The following is a 24600-nucleotide window of genomic DNA, read 5'->3' on the forward strand; positions in this document are numbered from 1 at the left end:
ATAAACTTTTCTTTTCTTTTCTAATCATAAACACTCTAAACTCTCTGCCTATGCTGGAACATGAACCTTATTTTCAGTTTGGAAAAGAGAACACACACACATGAAATAGCTCACTTCAGCCAAGTTCCACAGGAAGATGATCTTTAGCATGAAAACATAGGCATCATTTTTTTATGTGCATTTAACATAGAAACTCAAATAGTTCTGTTATGCCTAGTTCCTGTTTCATGAATAACCGTGAGCAAGAAAGATAAGCAACATTATAACAAAATCAATTTCTTTATAAAAACATTTATCATTAATTTTCTGTTTTCAGTGGGCATCATACTATGAATATGCATTAATTCAATAGTGTGAGTTTTTTTGTTAATTGCAGATTTATTCTGCAACTTAACCCATGGATGATGTCAAATCAAATCTTTAGAATGTTTCAACACACCAGATGACTCCTATTCACGTCATGAAGTTTTCCGTATATATGGACAGTAGTTCCATTTATCTATACCACCTTTTCTTGACTTTTCAAAAGCAAAAAGAAAAAACAAAAATTTTGCCACTTTTAATTAACAAGAGGTGGCGTGAAAAAAAAACTTTGATAGGTTGCAGCCTCATGCCTCGGCCATCATCTGGTGGAAGGCTGTGAGCACTGGCTAGGTTGCAAAGGCAAGTACTTCAAAATCTGGCAAATGTCCACCCAGTAGTGATGGTTTAAGTCCTACTAGTTTACGAAATCAAAACAGGTATAGCATCTGCTCTGGTTTACACTGTGGGTTTATAAAGTAACTAAAACTAAAATCTGGAATTCATTTTGAAACTTACTCATAAAATCTTTGTGCTTTTTCGTTTTTGCTTGAGAAAAAATCATCAGCACATTCTTTTGTACTTACTTAAAGGGTCAAAACTAATTTCTTCTCAGATCTATATAAACTAGAAATACATAACATATATATGATCTCTACAAACTTTTGTCTTTGAGATTTTCTTTACTAGTTATTATTGAGACAAGAGATACAATAGCCAAAAATCTGTAATGATCTTTAGCAGAAAGTGTGCAGTTTTATATATAATCAAAATAACAAATAGATAATCACTAGGGTGTCCAATCATAGGCGCATCAATCTGCATGATCTTGAACGGACCTGTTTATACTCAATTTACCCAAATGTCACCTAGTTTTATCTTATGAAGAAATTCAAAATCATCCTCAAAAAATTAAATTGTTTTTTTTTCTTATTAAATAATTAAAAAGATCAGTCTTTACACATACTACACAATGGTTAAAATCCACCCACACCGACTAGACATTCACAAATAAAGTCCAGAAATACCTGGGTTGTCTTCCAAACATAATAATTTCAGCTTGCAAAGGTTCAGAAATTATGGAGCACGTTTTCGTGGTGCTAACTGAACACGAGTAAAAAGATGTACAAGACCTTTCTTACTTTCAAGACATTGTCATGCCTTCACCAAAGAGGATGTCGAGGCAAAATGCAAAGCTGGATTCAAAATTTGTTTGTCACTCAGAGATATCTATCTACCCAATACTATTTTATATCTATTAGTTTACTGCAGATATATAACGTTTTTTAAAAAATCAAATAAAACTCTTTGTCAAAAAAATAGAGGTCAACTTACATTAAAATAAATAAAGACCCACACTTGGCTGAATCTGCTGTGCAAAATGCCTTTTTAAAATTAATTTACATATGGTAAAAACTTGTGTGTACTCTAAACAACCCCTTCTAAAGTACAGCATCAGCCCCTAGACTAAAAACAAAGTTTCCACCCCAGTTGATCTTGGTTCCCTGAGATTCCCAAATTCTGTCCTTTCAACTCCCCCTTCACCTCCACCACGTCTGTCACTCTCCCACCGAGGGACAGTGGCATTGCAACGGACGCCGTGCCCTCTTCTTTTCATTCGTTTTTTACCTCGCAATCCAAACTCATCCTTTAGTGCGAATTCTCCGTTAGAATGCACTCTCCGACGTTACGCTCCACCTTGCACTTGTTTTAAATCTCGTTCCCTCATACTTCATATCCACTTTTTTCCGACTTCTTTGTTGTCGTTCTCATGATCGGTCCTTTGTTCTACTTCCTGAACCTTCTCCTTCCTAACATCCCCATCCTCCTTCCCTCACATATTCTTTATTCTTACATCTTCCCCTCCCTTTGCATTCCTCTTTTGCACCTTCAGACTATACGGCGTGTTAATCACTTTGCCACTTCCCCCGGCCGACTACATTCTTCTCTTATTTGATCGTCGTTCCACGCTCACTTCACTGTGGCTTGTGACGCTCTTGTTTCTGATGACCTTTATGCCTTTTTCACTTTTTCTTCTAGTCCTTTGACTTGTCATCACCCATTCCTCTGTATTGACCATTCTATAGCTCAAAATCATTCTGTTGAACCATGGTCATCTACAGTTTTCTTCTAATTTTTCTGTGTGTCATCAACATTCCCTGTGCGTTATTTCATAAGGGTCATCGTCCTGGGTATAATCCACAACTTAACGTCCATGATCTCAAGATAGTTTTCTTCATGACTAGTCATACATAGGTATTTAAAGTAGATATCAGCTAACACTCTGCCAGAACAGAAAAATAAAAGGACGAATAAAAATGAATAAAAAAATAAGTACATCCACAATACTGAAGTCTTATACACATAAAACAAACTCAAAGTGTTTAAACCATTTAAACCATGACATGATGCATTAAAGAGCGCACTTTTACCTGTTTGGTCGGTTGCATGTTGCAGATAAGCAAGCTTCCCCCTCTTTCCTTTTGTATTCAACAGGCAGGTTTCCACTTGGTACGATTGCAAAACGTTGTTCCCAGACAGATACTTAGATCAGCAGCGCTGAAAAAGGAGAAAAAAGAATTTTAAAACATATTTCCAACAAACAAAACAACAGCATAGTGCTAGTAAGTTTAGATGTGAAACTAATACACAAGTCGATATATATGTTGTTCTGTTGTTGAAGTGCATATACAAATTTATGAACTGAATAATGTATAGAAGTAAATGTACAATAATGTATTTGTAAATATATATATATATTTATATAGTTATAAATATTATATAGCTATAAATATAGTATATATATATATATATAAATATATATCAATATATACAAAGATAATAGCATAGTATATACATATATAAACATATAAATCCTTATCTAAATATATATACATATATTATACCATATATATACAAAAAAACATATATAATACATATATATACATATATATATATATATATTTTTATTATATATAAATACATATATATACATATAATACATAAATATAAATAATACACACCACACAACAAACTTACACACACATTAATATATATATATATATATATATATAATAACTATATATATATATATATAATATAGTATATTATATTATATATATATCACATATATATATATAATATAATATATAATAAATATATATAAATATATATACATATATAGTATAAATATATATATATATATATATATAAATATAAATATATATATATAATAAATGTATAATATATATTAAATATATATATAAGATAGTGAAATATATATACATTATATATGTATATATAAGTATATATTTATATAATATATATAGATATATATAATAAAAATATAAATAATATATATAGTATATAGTATATATAATATATATAAATATATAATTTATATAAACTATATATACGTAATATATTTAAGTATATGTATATAAACATATATAAACGTATATATATAATATATATACGTATTTATAATTACATATATATGTATATATAATACATATGAATAAGTATAATATATATAACTATATGTATATAATATATAAATATATTATATATTATATAATATAGATAATATATATATATATATTTTTAAATAGGGAATATATAGATGTAGATATATATAAGTATATATATAAGTAGTATATATATCTGTATATTACTATCATAGATACTTAGATATATATATATATATATTGATATATAATATATATATATCTAAATATATATATATATATAATATTTATGTGGTGTTGTTAGTTTTTTAATATATATATATATAAATATATATATAAAATATATATATATATATATAGTATTATATATATATATATATAAAAAATATTATAGTTGTGTGTGTGTGTGTATCAAATAAAATAACTATATTAAATCTATAGTAAAAAAATATATATATATATATATATTAAATATATAAAATATATATTATATAAATTATATAAGTATGTGTTGTATAAATTAATATAAACAAAAATAAATATATATATATAATATATATATATAATATATCTATATATATATAAAATCTAATATAAATATATATATATATACACACACAACACAATGGCATTGATTTGTATACATCTCAAATAATATCTTAATCTTTCACACTTTATACATAGCCAATCAAAATAGAATGTTATCGAAAGCTATATTCCCCGATCCAAAAGTATATCCGTGTTTACCCCTTCAAATAAAACCTACCAGAATGTGCATTTGCAAGATCCAGATCAGCATCATTAGTCCATCCATCGCATCCCAGAATTGGTGTCGTGCAGTTTTCCGGGGCACTTTCCTCCCATTCCCTACTTCTTGGCGCGCTGGGCACGTTAAGCCTTCGCTTTTCTGGCCCACGGTCGTCACCGCTGTACTTCTTACAAATTGCCTAACAAGATGTGAAAATTGTTTTTAAGATGAAAAGAAAGGAACAGAAACTTTTACTACATAAGTTTTTAACAATATCAACCTGTGCAATTAGAAAGAAAACGAGTAGATTATATAAAAAAGAAGCAAAAGCTACTGTCTTCTTACCTTATTAGTAATAAGTAAGTAAATATTATCCTAAACATCAAACACTCTTATGTAAAATATATAAAAAAAATATAAAAAATTTAAGAACAAAAACTCCCTGCAAAACATGTGATGCTATTTATTGTATACCTGTTACAGTAGTTGCAAATATCAACAAACATGTTCCCGTGAAGTTCCGATAATTTTTGCCGAGGTAATCCCGATCTCAGGTGCAGGCCATCTATATTTTGGGTGATTACATATTGTACATATCCTGTAATTAGAAGTACAAATATGAACATCTGTAAACAAAGTTACTAAATGAAAATATCAACTTTCATTTGTAAAAGTATGTTTGTGATGGCCCATAGCAATTATACATTACATTTACAGAAGCATAGAAACTGTTTGAATTACAAGTCTTACGAAGGAGGCTATACCAATTCTCATATCACCTTTAACCATTTCAAGACCGAGATAAAGAATTTGATCGGATAATTTATAGCATTTTCTCATTTTCGGATAATTTATAGCATTTTCTCATTTTCATCTACTTGCTCTAAAATACCTAACAAATATTGGCATTTTCCAATGACTGAATAAATAGCAAAGAGATTATTATCAGTTAAAAAACTAACTAGGAATAAAATAAACTTCATGTTTCATAATTCTTTTTAGTATATTCAAATTTAAACAGAAAAATAATTTTTGTCACGAAGGATTTTTTGTACCCTATTTACCTAATACTTGATAGTTTGTTTAACAAACATAATTACAAAAAACATAATTATAGATTATTGTCTCTGTAAATGGGCCCAAAACCTTCATCCCTATCTATATTCTATCTTACCCCACTGTCTACATATATCTATCTTATATCCCTCGTTCTCTGGTTTTCGGGTCTCGGTCTCGGGTCTCGGTCTCGGTCTCGGTTCTCGTCTCGTCTCGGTTCCCTCGGGCTCGGTCTGGTCTCGGTTCGGTCTCGTGCTCGGTCTCGAGTCTCGGTTTCTTCTCGGGTCTCGGTCTCTATTTCTCTCTCTCTCTCTCTCTCTCTCTCTCTCTCTCTCTCTCTCTCTCTCTCTCTCTCTCTCTCTCTCTACACCATAAAACAAGTTAGACAGCCTCACCTACCTTGTCTTTCCAGGGAAACGATACCCATGTGAGTGAGGGTTGGTCTGGCATCATCCCACGATATGTTGATGTCAGGTTTTAATCCCTGCTTCTCTAACGTCCACACCCCTTTTGGACCCCTGGAAAAGAAAAGAGACCCTGTTCATTGCATTATTGGGACACAATATTAGAGTGTGTTGACTTTACATACGCCATTACTACAGCATGTTTCCTCTATTCAGGGACTTTTTTAAAAAATCAAGAGTATGATAGTTGTTACTATGACAGTTTTCCACTTAACAATTGTGTATAATGTACATCATACATACATACAACATTTTATATATATATATAATATATATATACATATATATATATATATATATATATCATATATATATATATATATATATATACATATATATATATATAATATATATATATTATTGAACATATATTATATATTATATATATTATAATATATGATATAGTATATATATATGTAGTATTATATATTGTACTTTATATTATATATCTATATATAAAATAATATAATATATATATATATATAATATATATATATAATATATATATGTACATACATATATGTATGTACTATATATATATATATATATATATATATATATATATAGATATTATTGATATATGTATAATCATCTTAGTATAACTTTATATAGAATAATATAACCAGTAGATGTTATATATTATATATAATAGTATATATATATATATATATATAGTATATATAATATATAATATTAATATATAGTTTTATGTATTGATTGTATTAATGATTTATATATACATTATATACATACATGTATAGTTATATATAGTAAATAGTATATAAGTATATCAATAGTTATATATATAGATATATATATAATATATTATAGATATATAGTAAACATATATAATAGTATTTAGAAAACAGTCTATATATAGATAAATATATATATTTATAATCTCGTATATATATATATATAGTATATATATCTAATCTATATATATATGATGGTGGCATACATATATGAGTATGCATATATTATTTATATATATATATAGTATTTATATATATATATTAGTATATCGTTATATATTATATATATATATTATATAGTAGTAAAAAATATGATATATATATAATAGTTATATATCTATTATATGATTATATATTATATATATATGTTATATATATATATATATTATATATATTAATGAAATTATCTATATATTAAATCTACTATATATATATCTATTATCTATATTATAAATATATAAATTGATATCTGTTATATATATTTGAATATTATAATAAAATGATGTATTAGTATATAATCTAAATATTCTATATCTATTAATAATGAATGTTATATATATACTCCATATATATATATATAAATATTATAGTATATCTATAAATATATATCTAATATATCATAAATATATTACTTATATATATAAAATATATATTCGTAAAATGTTATCAATAATTTTCTCATATATGTGTTATAACTTATATTATAGAATTCTATATATCTATTTAAAATATAAACCAATATATAAATATATTATCACTATAACCCATTTAAATATCTATAATTATCATAACAATAAGTATAAATATAATATCAATAAAATTACAAAACAATATATATACTATTATAAAATTACAAAAACTTATAAATATCCTCTATCTCTCTATCACATTATCTATATTCTCTTAACAATATCGATAGAGAATTATGATATGCTATAAGACACATCTTATTATTTTATATTATATCTATAGCTCTCTATCAATAAATCTCTCTCAAACTCTATATATCATAACCAAACTACATAAACAACTCACACTACTCTTACTATATCTACCATCAAAAAATAAAACCTTCACACCAACACTACACCCACACCAAATAAAAACATACCCTAACAAATAACCTCACACAACACTCAAACACCTAACACAACCAAACTCACCGCCACCAAACAAACAACAAACACAACACAATAACAAAAAACACACGCCTCACTCACAATCCCTCCACCACCCCTTTCCCACACATACACCAACCACTATATACCTACAACCACTCCCAAATACACACTTACCATAACCATCCCACACTTACACCCTTCCCCCATCCTGACATCATGTCCTACTACCTAGCTCAGTGTATCATGTTACCTACCACTCCCTTCCACCCCCCCCCACCCTGTCATAAATCCTATAACCCCCCTCCTACCCCACACCCTAAGTCATTTACCCCTCCAAACCACAAATCCCCACCCCCCACCCCCTCATAAATTATCCTATCCCCCCCACACCCCCCAACTATCCCCCCCATCTCCCTCCCATGTCCCTCCCACCCCACCCCCCATCATCACAACACACCACTGACCCTACACCCCCCCTTTATCCCACCCACCTCCTCTCACACCCCTCCTGCTCTCCTCTAACACATCCACACTCACTCCTCACATTCCCATAATCATTCGTGACACTACCCTCTATTGATGTGTACTTCGTTTGAACTTACTGTCTGTTGTGTTGTACAACATAACACCTCATTGTAAATCAATCACCAGTCTACCATCCACTACTCCCAGATAATACCCAACTACCCTATATACAAAAACACTAAAACTCACCACAACTATTACTAATTCTACTACACACACTTTCAAGTCCAATTTCCCATAAACACACTCACTTAATCCTCACTTATAAGTACAGTGTAGACATTCCTCTACACATGAGAATAAGCCAAACTATGTCCTCTACCGAAGACACATCCACTACCCAACACACCATTATCAAATCTAGATTCACAACCAACAATACAAGCTCAGAATATTATCTGCTACTATATGAAGCTGACATATAACATTATATCAGACATCTTTCACTCAAATATATTAGATAGTCCTTAGTCTCACACATATACTCTATTATTACATAATTTCCAACCTATTATCTACATTTTAAGTCTCGTCAATGAATTCAATGAGACACCATATCCTCATAAAGTGTACAGAAAAAAAACTAATATATAACAAAAAAACAGATGCCTAATCCCAATTATTCTTTGCTATACTCCTACCCCATCCAACACTAATGCACAAGAATTAAACTACACTAACATACATCCACCCCGTATTCCTCATTATACATACCCACCCCCTCCCACCCTCCACCACGTCTAACACAGACTATATACACCTCCCTACACCTCACACAAGTTATCCACGAATCTCCAATCCACACGTCATTACATCACACCCCTCTACATCCTCTTACTATAGTATACCACTCCTGCAGCAGAACCTGTATCTCTCTCTAAATTCAATTAACATGAACACTACAACACTATATATTTTGACCTCGTAGAACTGACACTAATTTTTACATCACTATTAAACAAATCAACTCACTCACCCACCTCCACTTCAAAATGTCCACTACATTACATATCCATTTAATGACTAGATATCAATTGTACCACTAGCTCTTACTTCACCCTACCTTCACAAACAAACACAAATACTAGTCTCACTGTCCAACCCACACTCACACCCCACCCTACGACTCTCCCCCCCCCCACCCCAACACACTCAAAATCCCCCCCCTCCCAGTAGCTCCTCTCACTCACTACCTCCAAACTCAACACTACAATCCCGACACACTCCCTCAAATTCATCAATCTCAATAACACCCTAACCGAACACAGAACCGAACAAGATGCTAATCATTTCGAACTATATCCTACCTGACCTCGACGTCGACTAAAGCTCCATACTACGCACGCCATACTCTCAGCAACCCCTACCTCACGCTCAACCCCTCCTAACTCACTCTATTCACCCCTCTGCACCTCTCACCCTCCCTCCCTATAACTCCGCAACACCCTACTAACATCTTTCCTGATAATCTTTACCAGCATTTCATAAATCGTGCCATACTCTGTTCATGTACGTTCATCTACACTATAAAAAGTCCTGTTAGAACCAATGAAATTCACTTGTCCACTACACAGTATCCTCTAACAAAGTCTGACAAACTCTATCACCAAATACAAACTACATAATTACACCTCCATCTGCTCTACACCATGATTCTAACTATTAAACTAAAATCAATAGACAATACCAACCCATCTAGACAATACTAATGTTAACACAACACACTCATACACACACACCACACACACCCACTATCAGTCCCATACACACTCGACACTTACCAACTTCATAACACTTATCATAACAGCACATATCCCCCCCCAGTATCCCCCCCCTAACACCCCCACTACCTAGCAACACCACTAACCCAACAACCCCCCCCTAAAAAATATAACCAAAACCACAAACATACAAACATATTACACTATACATACATCCATTATACTATATATATCACAATATGATATACACACCACATACACCCTCAATCTAGTCGTAATATTGAATATCAATGATCTATGAGCACAAGTATAAGTGTATTATATATATTTATATTAATTTAGTATTATACTATATAGTATGTGATAGTATAAGATAATGATACGATAGCATATGATCTATAGATTAGAAAGTATAGATACGATATAGATAGCATACTATATGTACTACAGAAAGCTAGATAGTACATAGTATCGCACAGAGTCACAGCTCAGACAGTATCAGTCGATGACTAGCAACTAGTACAGCAGTACAGTACTAGTATCAGATATTATCTAGTACTCGATCAAGAGAACCTTACAGACAGACTAGACAGCACAGAAACAGATAGACTATCGCACCGAGCATCCTAGTCCATGATAGCTAAGACAGATAGTCAGACGCCGACCGTTCTCATGAACAAGCAGATATCTCCACTACTCACAACAATACTACTCACTACACTCAACACTATCATAAACACAACATCTATATCACTATCAACACATCTCTACACACACACTCTATCAATCAGCACTAATAACATACAATACAAACACACACACACATACACACACACACACACACACTACACACACACACCTACACATATATATATACTATACACTAATACTACCCCCCCCCACCCTCCACGCGCTCACTCTCTCATATATATATAATATATATATATAATATATAGTATAAGAATTATATGCTCACAGTATACATCAAAAGAACACACGTGTGTTTCTGACGTGTAGGTCTTTTTCCTCCGCTCCGACTCTACCCTCTACGCTCCCAATGCGAAATGAGTATCCGTAAGTCATTTCATGTACTATCATTAGATATTTCAGATGCTATTTCACGTAAACTTATATCTACATATATATATGATAGTATACTACTATTACATATACATTCATCAATATATACATATATATATATATATATATATAACATAATAGTATATATATCATAAGATATGTATAATATATATAATTACGCAATATACATAATACATAAATCTACATATGTCATAATAGTACTGAGTATAACTATACGCATGAGCATACTATAACTATATCTATACAATATATATATATATATATCATACATCAACGAACATCACATCACACTACACACAGATTATTCATTTACTTTACTTTCATATTTATCTTCTTTATATTTATGAAAAAAATAGAAAGATATATCCATATATATATACACTCACATCACATCTATATACTATATGCATTGTCACATAGATATATATGATAAGAAATCATATATATCACATACTCTAATGACTCATAAAAATATGTACTCATCTAATATTTGATAGAATGATGATGATAATACTAAGTATTGTCATAGTATCTCTATGCTATAATGTATATGAATCTGATATGTCTCTATCCACATCATATATATTTAATATATAGTATATCTATATTCTGATATACATATATAATGATATACATATGATCTTTATGTATGTATTGTATATGTATATATCCTTATATGTATGATTATATATATTCATATATTGTGTTATATATAGATAATATATAGTATATTATATATATACATATATTTATATACTCTATATATATGTGTATTATAATATATATATAGTATAGATATGTAATTGTAAGTAAGATGAGATATAATAGTATGTATCATATGATTAAATACTCCGCTCTAATAGATATACAGAACTATAGAGTAAGTGTGTATATAGCACTGCCTATCATGTATGTATTTATATATATAATTTATGTATATAATTATATACATTTATATATATGAATTTATACATATATTTATGTATATATGTATATATATATATATATATATTTATATATATTATATATATATATATTTTTTATATTTTATATGTATATATGTATTATGTATATATATATATTTTATATATATATAATATATTATATATATATATATTTATACATATAATATATATATATATATATATATATTATTTTTATATATATATATATATATATATATATATTAATATAATATATATATATATATATATATAATATATATATTTATATATATATATATATATGATATATATATATATATAGATATATATGTATATGTATGTACATATGTATATATGTATATATATATATGTATGTATTTATGTATGTATGTATGTATGTATGTATGTATGTATGTATGTATGTATGTATGTATGTATGTATGTATGTATGTATGTATGTATGTATGTAAGTATGTATGTATGTATGTATGTATATATGTATGCATGTATATATATATGCATATGTATGTATGTATTATCTATTAACTTTATACCTACTTATCTATCCGTATCAGTATCTATATCTATGTCTATGTATCTACATCAAATTTACATTTATATTCACATTCATATTCAAAATTATGTCCATACATATATATGCAAGTATACCACTTTACTTCATATATATCTAATAAAGGATTTTATCAGGAATTCTTTTTTATAGAATTTTATTGAATCATAGAAGCTTTTCTTTAAATTACAGAGAAACATTTTCTTGAAGAAAAATAGCTAATATTCTTTAGGCCTACAAATCAAATCCACCTGTAATTACAAAAATTAATATAAATAATAATATAAATTATTAAAGGTTTACACTAATATTTTTCTGTAATGTATCTGTTACCCTCTGCAATTCAATTGATTAAAAACACAATCTCTTAAAAAAAAAAAAAAAAAAAAAAACTCCCATGAATGACAATTGATAGGGGTTCTAATTAACTGAATAATCTAATTAATGAAATACCTATCAACGACAGATTAACCACACTGAAGGATATCGACTCGTTATCAAGCTTCGCAAAATCCTTCTCCTGAGCTTAATTACGACAAATCCAGCCATCACACCGATTAAAGACGCGACGAATACCAAAGTACACCAAACCAAATCACGTCTAATCAATTTAATACCATAATCTTATCAAAGAAAGAATGACACTCGATTTAATAACGAAAACCCAGTCTGCCCAAAAATCTCTTTGTTCCAATCTGTACCTCTTCAATATCTACGAATAAAAAGGCTAAAGCCTCTTCGTATAAGTATCCAAATATCTCCGAAATGAGCCCCTGTCCTCGGCCATAAAAGCAAGAAAGGAATTTAGGTCAGAACTGAATAATATAAATGTCTCGCTGCTCAAAATCCAGCGAAATTTTTACACGCATTTTTAGCACATGCAGAGATACTTATTTGCGATCTATATACAGGGATAATTACCTCAGGAAGGCCTAATTTGCCCTTGTTCTCGTACTTGCTCAACCCTTCGGCATAATTACAAGACATTTTGCACAGAATTAGAGGGAATCACACAGGGTTTTGCTCTTGTTTGTGTCTCGACGCCGCCACTGTAAACACACAGGGCTCGTTCGAAAGTTTTTGGTCGGGGTATTATTCTATTTTCGGGGTTTGATTTTCGTTATTAGGATGGTATTTTCTTTCTCTTAGGGGGGTAAGTTAGGATTCTTTTTGTTCTATATAGGATTGATGATATGTTTGACTTTGTGTCTTCTCGTTGTGGGTATGGTTTATGGTTTGAAGGATATTTTTTTACGATATCAAAATCTCTCGGATGCGCCCATGCCATTCTCGATATTCCTAGTGTACGATAATTTCCATAGGCATACGATAACTCTCGAATTTCGCATAGATACGTGCTTTATGTAATTCATTTTGGTATCAAATATTGATCAATTTCCTCTCTTAATCATATCTCCCCCCTCGGACGTGTATAAGGTTAACTTGGTTAAATTTTGCGCGGAAACAAAATTGAATTCCTGTAACTAAAAGCACGAATGATTAGTGACTTTAATTTGCGAAAATCAATGACAAGTTAACTCCCATGTCATGGTTCACTGTCAGTTTTTTGCAATCTTTCAATAGAAGTAGCTCCACTTGATACATCTTCGGTATAGAAAGGCAAGATAAGACATTCGCAGTAATTGGGTTTGCTTGTCAGTAAATAGCCATTTTGTTTATTGCACGCAACCCTTTCTTGTAATAATAATTAATATCTGTTTCTCAACATGTCTCCTTTTTAAGCTGTTGATCATATCAGAGTTGTTGTTTTTTTAGGTTTATATTTTCCTTTTATTGAGTAATGAAGGAACAATTAGGAGTTCTTTACGATTAAAGCATCTTACGTTACTTAGTTGACATGATAATAATTATACTTAATTAATATTTGAATTTTTGTTACTGGGATTGTGTCAGTCATCATAAAAATGAGTAAAGAGCAAGTCATATAATTAGTACTTTGGCATCTCGTAATACCAATAAAAAACACCTTTACATTAACGCGATCTCTTATATAAATACAGCTGTCTCCAGCCCATAGATAAGCTGACTCAAGTTAGCAAAAAACAATAAAAAAACAATCTTTACAATTTTCTCATACAATTTAATGGATCTTAATAATACCGACTGAAATAAGGACATTTTAGGAATATAAATATCAGTGCAGGGTTGAAATTAATATAAGATAGAAGACCGCTCGCCGAAGGTTACACGAAGCATTACTTGTAAGAGCGTGAGGCAGTACTTTATCACCCTCTTTTTGCGTTTTTAAAGGTCTTATCTATATATAATGCCTATTCATTTGAGGACGAGATTTTAAAAAAGAGAGAAAAAGCAGGTAGTATCGATTCAACATCTATTCCAACTAACATTGGTCGTCAGACATTTCGAGGTCTACAGGTCTTGAAAATACATTACAATCACATTACAAAGCTGTTTTATATTCATATTACAAGATCCAATAGCACGTTTTATTTTAAGTAATTTCTTTAAGGACGTGTTAGTGTAGTTATTTTCTGTACAGGAATACGAAATTGAAATGGAGAAGGTGAAGAACATGCCGTCATCAGAGACCGACCCCTATGTGAGGGTGGCCTTGTGGGACGACCAAGGATAGATACGAAAGCTGGGGTAACTTTGTCCAAACTTGCCATGAGAAAAAAAAGGGATGAGTGCCGTTCCCCTGTCCTGGAGCGTCCCCCTATCCTGGCCGGTTCCCCTGTCCAAACACACTTCCCTCTGTCCTTGCCCTTCCCCTGTCCCTGCCATCTTTGATCCCCTGCCCAGGGCCCTATCCCTCTGCCCTGCCCTTCCCCTGTCCTGGCCCTTCCCCTGTCATGCCATTCCCTTGTCCTGGCGTATCCCCTGTCCTGGCCCTTCGCCTGTCCTGGCCGTCTTCCCCATGTCCTGGCCCTCCCCTGTCTGTCTGGCCCTTCCTGTCCTGGCCGTTCCCCTGTCCTGTCCTGGCCCTTCCCTGTCCTGGGCCCTTTCCCCCCTGTCCTAGGCCCTATCCACCTGTTTCCTGGCCGTCCTTAACCCCTGTCCGTAGGCCACTTTTTCCCCTGTCCTTGGCCCTTCCACCTGTCCATGGCCACTTCCCTGTCCTGCGTCCCCAGTCCTTTGTAAATTTCCTTTCCCCTGATCCTGGGCCATGACCCCCCTGTCCTGGGCCCTATTCCTCCTGTCCTGGATCCCATTATCCCCTGTCCTGTTGGCCCTTCCCCTAGTCCCTGGCCCCTATCCCCCTGTCCTGGAGCCCTTCCCATCTGTCCTTCCTTTCCCCTGTCTGGCTTCCCTGTCCGGCCCTTCCCTGTCCTGGCCCTTCCTGTCCTGTGTCCGTTCACCCTGTCCTGCGTGTCCACTTCCCCTGTCCTGGCCCTTCCCCAGGACAGGGGAAGGGCCAGGACAGGACAGGGGAACGGCCAGGACAGGGGAGCGGCCAGGACAGGGGAAGGGTTAGGACAGGGGAAGGGCCAGGACAGGACAGGGGAAGGGCCAGGACAGGGGAAAGGACAGGACAGGGGAAGGGCCAGGACAGGGGAATGGCCAGGACAGGGGAAAGGCCAGGACAGGACAGGGGAAGGGTTAGGACAGGGCCTGTCCTGGCCCTTCCCCTGTCCTGGCCCTTCCCCTGTCCTGTCCTGGCCCTTCCCCTGTCCTGGGATTGGAGGGGGGTGTCCTTGAGCAAATAAATAATAGCTGCCCTTGGTCTGAGGGGGTGGCAAAAAGTGTGGGGGCGGGCTCGCTTTCCTCCTGTCCCATGGCCCTTAGCCCCTGGTCCAGTCACTGGTCAACTTCCCCTGTCCCCTGTCTGTCTGTGCCCTTCCCTCTGTACCTGTCCTGGCCCCTCCGCTGTCCCGGCCCCTCCCCTGTCCTGGCCCTTCCCCTGTCCTGGCCCTTCCCCTGTCCTGGCCCTTCCCCTGTCCTGGCCCTTCCCCTGTCCTGGCCCTTCCCCTGTCCTAACCCTTCCCCTGTCCTGGCCCTTCCCCTGTCCTGGCCCTTCCCCTGTCCTGGCCCTTCCCCTGTCCTAAACACCTTTATTTCCCTGGTACCCTGGCCCTTCCACCTGTCATGGCCCTTCTCCCCTGTCCTGGCCCTTCCCCTGTCCTAACCCTTCCCCTGTCCTGGCCCTTCCCCTGTCCTGGCCCTTCCCCTGTCCTGGCCCTTCCCCTGTCCTGGCCGCTCCCCTGTCCTGTCCTGGCCCTTCCCCTGTCCTAACCCTTCCCCTGTCCTGGCCCTTCTCCTGTCCTGGCCCTTCCCCTGTCCTGGCCCTTCCTCCTGGTCCTGGGCCCTTCCCCCATGTCATGTCCTGGCCATTTCACCTGTCCTAAGCCGTTCTCACTGTCCTAAACCCTTCCCCTGTCCTGGCCCTTTCCCCAGTCCTGGATGGCCCTTCCTGATTCTGGCCCTTCCCTGTCCTGGCCCTTACCCCATGTTGGACCCTTCCCCGTCGCTAGATCCTGGCCGCTCCAAACCACTTGTCCTGGCCCTTCCCTGTCCTAATCACCTTATCCCTGTCCTGGCCATAATTCCCCTGAGTCACTGGCCGTTTCCCCTGTCCTGGCTAGCTCCCGCTGTCCTCGGTCCCTTCCAACTGTCCTTGAGCCCTTCCCCCTGTCCTAACCACTTTCCCCTGTCCTGGCCCTTCCCCTGTCCTGGCGTCTCGCTCCCCTGTCCTGGTCACCGGCCCCTTTCCCCTGTCCTGGCCTTCCCCTATCCTGGCCCTTCCCCTGTCCCTGGTCCCTTTCCCATCTGTCTGGCCCTTCCCCTGTCCTGGCCCTTCCCTGTCCTAACCCTTCCCCTGTCCTGGCCCTTCCCCTGTCCTGGCCCTTCCCTTTTTTTTTTGCCGTTTCTCTCCACCCCCTGTCCTGGCCGTCCCTGTCCTGGCCTTCCCTGTCCTGGCCCTTCCCCTGTCTGGCCCTTCCTCCTGTCCTGGTCCCTTTCCCCTGTCCTGGGCCCGTTCCCCCTGTCACTGGCCGCGTCCCCTGTCTCTGGCCCGTCCCTGTCCTGGCCCTTCCCACTGTCCCTGGCCCTTCCCCTGTTCCTGCGCCTTCCCCGTCCTGGCCCTTGCCTCCTAGCCCCGTCCCTGGCCCTCTCCTCGCTGTCCTGAGCCGTCCCCCTGTCCCGTTCCCCTGTCTTGGTCCTTCCCCTGTCCTGTCCCTTCCCCTGCTCCTGGCCCTTCCCCTGTCCTGGCCCTTCTCCCTGTCCTGGCCCTTCTCCCTGTCTTGGTCCTTGCCCCCTGGTCCTGTCCTGAGCGCGTTCCCCACTGTCCCTGGTGACCCTTCCCCTGTCCTGGCCCTTCCCCTGTCCTGTCCTGGCCTTTCCCCTGTCCTGTCCTGCCCCCCCCCCTGTCCTGCGCCCTTTCCCCTGATCCTGCCGTTCCCTGTCCTGGCCCCTATCCCCCTGTCCTGGCCCTTCCCCTGTCCTGGCCCTTCCCCGTGTGCCTGGCGCGTTCCCCTGTCCCTGGCTCCATTTACCCCTGTCCCTGTTTCCCATTCAACTGTCCTTAACTGGCCGTTCCCCACTGTCCTGGCCCTTCCCCTGTCACACTGGCCGTATCCTTCTGCCCTGGCCCTTATCCCTACAGTCCTGATCCTGGCCCTGTCCCCCCCTGTTCCTAGGGTCCGTCCCCCTGTCCTGGTCGTTCCCCTGTCCTGGCCGTTCCCCTGTCCTGGCCCTTCCCCTGTCCTGGCCGTCCTTCTGCCCTGGCCCTTCCCCTGTCCTGTCCTGGCCCTTCCCCTGTCCTGGCCGTCCCCCTGTCCTGGTCGTTCCCCTGTCCTGGCCGTTCCCCTGTCCTGGCCCTTCCCCTGTCCTGTCCTTTCCCCTGTCATGGCCATTTCCCTGTCCTGGCCCTTCCCCTGTCCTGGCCCCTTCCCCTTGTTCCTGGCCTTCCCCTGTTCTTGGTCCTTCCTGTATGTCTGGGTGACCCCCTGTCCTGGCCAGTCCCCTGTCCAGGCCCTTCCCCTGTCCTGTCCTGGCCGATTCCACATGTCCTGTCTGGCCACTTCCCCCTTGTCCTGGCCCTTCCTCTGTCTGCGTTCCATGTTGGCCTCTTCCCCTGTCCTGGCCCTGTCCTCTCCTGGCTGTTCCCCTGTCCCTGGCCCTTCCCCTGTCCTGGCCGTTCCCTGTCTGGCCCTTGAATCCCCTGTCCTTGTCCATTCCCCCTGCCCATGGCCCTTATCCCTTCCGGGCCGTTCTTCCCCACCTTCCCGGGCCCTCCCCTGTCCTTGTCCTTTTCCAACTGTCCTTCTGGGCCGTTCCCCGTCCTGCCCTTCCCACAGTCCTGGCGTAACCTTCTGCCCTGAGTCCCTTGCCCGCCTGTCCCTGTCCTGGCCCCTTCCCCTGTCCATGGGCCGTCCCCCCTGTCCTGGTCGTTCCACTCCTGCTCCTGGCCGTCTCTCCCCTGTCCTGGCCGTCTTGCCCCCTGTCCTGGCACGTCCCTTCTAGTACCCTGGCCCTTCCCCTGTCCTGTCCTGGCCCTTCCCCTGTCCTGGCCGTCCCCCTGTCCTGGTCGTTCCCCTGTCCTGGCCGTTCCCCTGTCTTGGCCGTTCCCCTGTCCTGTCCTTTCCCCTGTCATGGCCATTTCCCTGTCATGGCCGTTCTCAAGAAGGGACCCTCGTGGTTAGAAGTGGAGAGCCGACGCAGCGTTGATCGATTAATTGAAGTTATGTTGTATCTTAAAGGTATGTTATTTTGTTATTGTGTATCATACTTTGTTATTTTCATAGTTATGGTAGTGAGCGAATTTTCATACTTATGATAGTGAGTGAATTTTGATATTTCATTTAATCTCTCCTTACTTTTATCCGTTTTTGTTTATATTCACCACATTATTTCCCTTTGCAACAAATTCGCCAACTTGGTACTCTAATTCGCCGAGTCAGGTCACTCATCAGGAAGTTGGGTGTAATGGTAGGGTGAGTGTAACACTAGGCTTTAAGAATCCTTGCGGAGATAAGGATGAAGCAAGGCGGGAGGAAAAAAGAGACGGGAGGAGAGAGCTTTTTTACAAGACCAGGCGATGGTTAGACGAAGTTGACGTAAAAAAAAGGGTTAAGCTGTGCTGGTGATCAAGGTAACATGCTCTCGCTGCTTGGCAGACAACACTCGCACGCTCGCGGGCCACGCACACACACACACACACACAACACACACTACACACACACACCCACACACACAACACAACACACACCACACCACAAACACACATAGTATAGAATTATATATATATATTATATATATATATATATATATTTATATATATATTATATATATTATTATAATTATATAATATACTATATATTTATAATTTATATATAATTATATATATATCTTTTCTCTCTCTCTCTCTCTTCTTCTCTCTCCTCTCTTCTCTTCTTCTTCTCTCTCTCTCCTCTCTCTCTCTCTCTCTCTCTCGCTCGCTGCTCGCTCGACTTATATATACAAATATATATATATATATTATATTTATATATATTATTATAATTTATATATATTTATTATTATAACTATTTATATAGGACGTTCATTATACTTGAACACACTAAAATCCTTTATGAGAAAGTAGGCAAATAAGTAGGGGGAAAAGTATTATGAGCAAGTACACAAGACATGCTACTTTTGAATCAATAAGAAACACGAAAGATGAAATTATCAAATACAACAAACAAAGGCTTCACCAAATGGAAAGCAACTGTCCCTCACTAAACCTCGACTTTTCACTTTTTGATATCAAACACAAAAACCTCAGATCGCTACCTTGAAATTTTTCTAAACATGGGAATCGATAACAACATTAAAACATACATCGTAGACCTACACTGAAACCGAACATGACGGATGCCCTAGTAAATATAGAACTTTCTATATAAATAAATGAGTGCGGGGGATGTTCATTCTATTTCAAACTGGATTTGATATCGACAGATTCAAGAATTAATTTTTTAAAGGTATTAGCACATGATGGCAGTGTGGGAATCCCTATTTTACATTATAAAGGCGGAAGGAGGCTGGCTTATGTGCGCGGGCTGTAGGCGTGGCTTATTGGGCCGGGAGGAGGGCGTGGCTTATTGTGCAGGCTGGAGGGCGTGGCATATGTGGGCGGCTGGTCTTTGGTAACAATTGAGATGTGACTGTACCAGGTTTAATAATTCTGTATAACGTACACTCGTACTGAAACACTTACAGAATATCACACGAATAAGTAAACTGTAAATTATCTACTCTCTACATGTGAGGGCATAGACCAGTGAGGATTTTTCTTTATTTTATTCTCTTTTTTGTTTTTTTTTTTTTTTACAGTTTTTTGGATGTGTGATTATCGTCATGTTTTATTATAAGCTAGCATAAGTATACCCGGGTCGAAATTGCTATTTTGAAGAAAATATACTGATTCTAAAGGAAAATAACATTGAAATTGAGTGACAAAACACGTAAAAAAAAAAAATATGGTTTACACAGCTTCTTTTCATTAACTTACCGTATTTTCCTGTCTGCATTCTCAACGTCACTCTCCCTGTTGTAAAGTCATGAAATAAAATAGCGACTGTCTTATTAATGTCCTCATCACACATATACCAATAATATTGGGGAATATATTACATTGTCGATGGTGAGGTGTACATAGGGCCTTTAACAACGAGCCATACTGTGAGATCCGTGCAATATACGTGCAAGGAGGTAACCGCCTAATCAAACTAGCTTCTGGACTGAATATTGCCACCCCTTTCGTATCGTCCAACTGCGAAACTCACTGATCTATCGCGTATTTTATCTGTATCAAATCGCCTTGTCTACGATACAGGTGTAATGACGAGATAATGCGTCGTTGCTTTATAAAAGAACGATTACGTTATGGCTCTTCGGAGAACTTTTTCAAGGTATGTCTCATTGTACCGCCCAGAACTCGAAGCGAGCGAGATGGTCCCATAGAATGAATGTTTTCGTGTTCATTTATAAGGGTTGCTACGGATACTGGCGCAGGCTTTTCTTTGTTTGATGTTGAATAGGCGACGGGTTTTATTTTTAGTTTTTTTGAGGTAATGTTGTTGATCGGTTTGTCAATTAATTGGAGCAATCAATTTAAAATGCTCCGTTCTATGGCATTATATTCCGTTCAGTATTAATGTGTGAGAATATTTGGGGAAAAAAAATTCTCATAGGAAAAGTCAACAGTTCCTCTTTATCAGAAATTTATCAGATCATAGTATCACATTATCACAAATATAGGAATTTTTTTACACCTTCCACAAACCTATCAATCAATCAATTTCTTCACCAGATCGTCTTCTATCAACCTTTTTCTTTCGCATTAATCTTATCCAAAATTTATGTGTGTTAACGCAGATCGCATCTTGAAACGAACGTCCCTCGCACATCCGCCCTCTCGCACCTCCTCCATTTATTTATATAGACTATTTTTTTTTTTTCATGGACTATTTACTTACATATTACTAACCCTCGCACCTCCTCCTGTTAACGAGCATTTCCATTTCCAGTAATCCAGGTCTTCACTCTAGTCTTTACCCACTATAGCTGATTTTAAAACTAATTGCCATAATTACCTTCACGCTTGGCATCGTCTCCCAACTTTAGCAGTAACACTGCGAACCCTGACGCTGAAAACAGCGTTTCGTGTCGTGTCTTCGCGTGACCATATTATTAACAGTATTGTTAATTTGGGTGTTTTTTTTTCTGGGGGATGTTGGGTTTGGTAGATTGATAATTTTTTTCTTGTGTTCCATCTAGGATTTTCAATTATTGTATGGAGTATTTGATGCTCTACTGCTGAAGGATACGACACTTATATACAATGTGCAACGCACACACACACACAAATAACACACACGCATCACACCACCAACACAACACACAACACACAACACAACACCAAACACAACAAAACCAAACAGCACAAACACACACGTGCACCACAAACACACACATATGATGTTGAAAATCCAACGTCCTGGAGGATTGTTTCCAAAGACTAACATCCACAGCAAGCGATAATAATAAAAATGATCATGAAAGCTGAACTAGAAAGTGAAGAAAAATGAGCGCAAAGAAATACCCGCAAACAAGCAATAACACCAACAGTAACAGTATCATGTCCCAATGAGGGGTAAACGTGTACGTATAAATTACATTCACACACCACACCGCATAATACAATAGCACCCCTCCATAGTTTCCATCTTTCTCCTCTCATACATATATACTAAAAAAAAGGTCCAAAATACCTACCAAATATACTCTCTTCTCAGAAACCCTCCGCGCACTCTCTCCCTCTAGAAAGTTCTTCGCGTACGACACCTCAGAATATTCGTCCCTACATAGTCAATATCCGCCATTTTGTTCACACATTATTCGCAACTAGTTTTATATCAAGTAGCATTCAAAAAATATCAATAATTTTCCATAATATAGATACACCGTCATCTATCATAACAATTGTCTCCTTAGGAATCAACCTAAGCTATTCTTATAAAAGACCTTCGTTAATATTCAATACCATCGTATAATAAATGATAAACGAAATATTGGTTTGATATCATATTGCATGACACAACAGTTCGAAGGCTGATGCCTTTAAAACTGATGTGGCTGTTTCACTTAAACTGTAACCGGGGGGCGGGGTGGGGGTGGCGGGGGGGGGGGGGGGTTGACACGAATGAGAATTCGGCGCGTACTTTAAAGGCGTGTGGTAGTTGTGTGTGAGAGGAATATGTAATATATATGTTGTATATTTATAGTGTATATATGTGAATAAATATATATATATATACTAATATATATAATATATATGTAAATGTAATAATACTATATTTATTATATATAATGTATATATGTAAATATATTAAATATCATATACTAAATATACTAACAAAATATTAATATCATATATATTATACACATATATGTATATAATATAAATATATATATATATATATGATATATATATTCAATATATACATGTAAATATAACTTATAATCATATATACATATATAATATAATATAAAAATATTAAATGTATAAATGTAAATATCTCATTTCCCTACTTCTAATATTCATACTACTATGTATAAAATCGCATAAAATACAAAAAAAATATATAATATAAAACTTCGATATATAGTATGTCTCGCGATAAATAAAATCATATATAAATAAATATATATTCATAACTATATCATATATCTAATAAATTCTACTGTGGGGAGTTGGCATGTGAAGTGGGGTGGGCCTATGCTTGATGTTGGTTGGATGGATCTGAATAAATATCACACACACTACATTATATATACATATCATATATAAATATATAATATATATTTTATATATATATAATAATAATATATTATAGATATATATATATACAATTTCAAACGATATCCCATCGCCATCATCATCAATATCGAGCAGAGGGGAGAATATAAATAGTTGTTTGTGTGAGTGTGTGTGTAGGTTTTGTTAATTGTATGGTGTTTACACCGTACATTAATCGAAAATGCAATAACAAAGTGTAAAAGCACTGGACACAGTGATACCCCATCCTTAATGAATCTCAACTTACAATCCCTTGTGTCATTTCTCTCTCTTTTCTCTTTTTCCTTCTTTTCTTCTTCTTCTCTTTTCTATTTTTACTTTCTTCTTTTTTCGACCACATGCTTACGACCTTGGCGATATTCAACACGTGTGAAAGGATAGTATTAGATGGCAAGCTTCCATGTAGCTAGAATAACAAGTTCTTCGTATTCTTAAATTACTCTCCATATGTAGTAAAATAATTCTATTGTATTCTCCCTAAAGTCTACTTCATGAAACTCA

At 36.5% G+C, this 24600-nt stretch overlaps 1 protein-coding gene and 1 pseudogene across 4 annotated transcripts in view; one reads left to right on the forward strand and one right to left on the reverse strand.

Moving 5' to 3' along the window:
* Nucleotides 1-13760, reverse strand: part of LOC147471880 (uncharacterized) — a 16994-nt pseudogene extending 3234 nt beyond the window's left edge.
* The window catches only part of LOC122252723 (AKT-interacting protein), a 145959-nt gene that overhangs the window by 21308 nt on the left and 100051 nt on the right, over nt 1-24600 (forward strand). The gene's annotated exons all lie outside the window — the stretch shown is intronic.

This window comes from Penaeus japonicus, unplaced genomic scaffold, assembly GCF_977035675.1.
Source record: "Penaeus japonicus unplaced genomic scaffold, GWHDUDI00000001_assembly GWHDUDI00000004, whole genome shotgun sequence".
NCBI lineage: Eukaryota > Metazoa > Arthropoda > Malacostraca > Decapoda > Penaeidae > Penaeus > Penaeus japonicus.